The sequence below is a fragment of the Coffea arabica genome, chromosome 2e (genome assembly GCF_036785885.1).
Source record: "Coffea arabica cultivar ET-39 chromosome 2e, Coffea Arabica ET-39 HiFi, whole genome shotgun sequence".
Taxonomy (NCBI): domain Eukaryota; kingdom Viridiplantae; phylum Streptophyta; class Magnoliopsida; order Gentianales; family Rubiaceae; genus Coffea; species Coffea arabica.
The window spans coordinates 41,921,919-41,924,914 of record NC_092313.1 but is presented as its reverse complement, the minus strand read 5'-3'; positions in this window follow the sequence as shown (position 1 = coordinate 41,924,914).

Sequence of the window (2,996 nt, the reverse complement as noted above, 5' to 3'; positions counted from 1 at the left end):
TTGTTAAGAAAAGTTTCATATTCTCAAGTTGTTAGAAAATCTTGAAATTTTCGCAGGAGGCTCTGCGCAGCTTTGGGAAATTGGCTATAACTTCGTACAGGAAAGTCGGAATTGAGTTCCGTTTGTTGTATTTAAAACTAGACTCATAGGGATTCCTACTGTATCAAATTCAAAGTTTGATTCAATCCCTAGAAATTCCAGAAAATTGGTAAAGTTGGCTGAAAATTCTATCCTGCACAAGTTACAATAGGAATGTTGTAGTAGCTTATGGCTCAATTTGGACCAACTTATGAACTAAATCTCTTTGAGGTGTCTTCGAAAGATTCTTAGTATTTGAAGTCTAGTTTTTAACAAGCCAAGTTGTACGAATTTTTTATATTTATAACTCAAGTTATGATTTTTCTAAAGGAAGGGCATAAGTTAGGGTTTTTGTGCATACTAGGGTTTTGGTGTGTGTTTTTGTGTGCATTTTGGTAGTGTGATTGTGAGGACTTGTAAAATCCCTCATATTTTCTTAAAAATTTCCTTTTATTTGGAATCCATTATTTTACAATAGCTTTACTACTCATTCACTTCCTCAATAGTTACAAGTAATCATAGAACCAAGGGTTTTCCCTTTACTTTCATCGTTAAGGTAAACTAGGGTTTTTACGTCTTTAGCAGTGTGAGTAATCGGTGCGGGGTATGCACTAGAATTGGTGATTAAGAGTGAGTTTTAGATAATAAAAAGTGTGTGATTTGAAGTAATAATAATAAGTTAGTGAATTATAAGTTAAAACCCTAGTATGTGCGAAATAAGGAAAAACGGTGTGAACCGAAGTGTACCGTTTGTTACCGAGTGAGTACACCACTTGAACATTTCTTTATTATATTAATCTCCTTGTTATTAATTGACCAAAATTAGACCTAAATATCTTCTTAATGTAGCCGAAATTTTGGACTAAAAACAAGAGAGAAAAGAAAAAAATTGACTTCCAATCAAAAGGTGACGCTTGTCTAATTTTGACCCAAATGAATTCCTATCATCTTAACCTTCTTGAAGCTTCATTTCAGCCACCATTTCTGCACATTCCAGCCGTGAGGGTGAGAGAGAAAAGAGGGAAGAAACCATTCAATTTCCATCTTGATTTTTAGCTTGATTTGAGTGAAAATCCAAAATCTAAACCGATTAAACTCTCCCTTTAGTTCTTAAGAAGCTTTGTGTGGTGAAACTTTGGAGGGAAAGGTTGTGATTCTCTCTTGCAAGAAGCTTTGGTGAGGTATTATGGTTTCCTATCCTTTTCTTGCATTTAATCTTGTTAAAGTTTAGTTAGAAGCTCTTAATCTTGCCTTATGACGGTAAATTTGTTAGTTTGGAATGAGATGTTGGAGTATGCAGCTAGGGTTTACATTTTCAGCCTTGATTATGGTTATTTATCTAGTAATGGATGTTATAGAGTTAGTAATTGTTGGTTTTGATGATTGAATGCTTATTGGATATGAAATTCTAGAGGAAAAGTTCAAATTCCAGAAATTGAAACTAACCTGTTTAGCTTCTGACCTATTTAATTCGTCCATGTTAGAGACCTAATTAGGCTTAGATGAAAACATGAAAGTTGTAGAAAATGATGTTATATATCTACCTGCAAAATTTCAGCTTAATCGGAGCACTGTACCATGTGAAATGATAGAAATACCCCTGACTGCCAAATGCCCTGTTTTGTGGACAGTTTTCTATCTTCTCGGTGATTGCACATTTTGATATTGAAAACGCACAAATTGGTTGTTTATGTCTTCATAAGACTTGTATTTCTCTGTCTTAACTTCGAAACTATTTGACTTTAAACTTGATTCCCAGTTGCCTTATTACGACTTGTGCTGTAATTGGATTATTTTGAGCCTAGTTGAAGGGCTATTGTGGTAGCATTGCCTATGTATGACATTGGGGCTGATTTGAGAAAAATAATGAAGCTATAAATGGCTGGAAAATAGGTAAACACAAGGGGCATGCCGCCAAATTTTCATTAGAGGTATAAACCAGTCTTTGGAGTTTTGGTTCTGTAATCGGTAAATTTGACCTAGATCCATTGAAAACCGGATTGAGTTGTCTTCATGAAAGTTGTAACCCTTTGTCTGAGCTTCGAGACGCTACCTAGTACAGCTTGATCCGATAACCACAGTGCTAGTTATGGTCAAAACCGTGTAACCCGTTTTCATACCATTTTCATTTCCGCGCACGCGCACATGCATTTCTTGGCCGTTTTTGCCGTTTTGGCCGTTTTATTCCTGATATCCATTTGTGATGGTTGTTTGACTGATGGTTGAGTATAATCTTCTGTCACAGGCAGTGACGAACAGGACGGAGTCGGTGGACCCGTATAAAGTGCCTTGATTTACGTGCTAACTATTTTGAGTGAGTAATTGGGTTTATTTATGTGATAAATTGTCAAGGTGACTTGTATATGTTAAATGGGTACTTAGGCGAGGGTGTACTTTATCTCACTCGATCTAAGCTCATCCTTTGTTTTTGTAAGGCCCAAAGACAACCTAAGAGGGGGGGTGAATTAGGTTGATTAAAATCTTAATCAAATTTATGCAATTTTTCTTTAATAAAAATTTACCTTCTTTTCTAGTAATGATCAACCAAGTAGATTAGAAGAAGAGAGCAATGTTGATTAGAAAAACAAGTATAGATAAGCAATGAGAATTTTATTAAACAAAAAGAATAAGATAGAATATCAAACCGATTGTCTACCAAGCTTTCCTCAAACTTGAAGACCAATCACTAGGTTGAGCAACTTCTCTTTGATGAAAGATGATCAACTAGATGTACAATGGAGGGAGCACTTCCTCCTTGCCCTAAGCCTCACTTAGTCAAGCTAAGAAGTTTTACAATCACTCAGATAACCCTCAACAAAGCTACACTAATAAAACTTTCAACCACAAGAGAAATGCTTACAAGAAATTCACACCACTTGGAGAACAAATCTTGTCTTGGAGACTATTTTCAAGCTAAA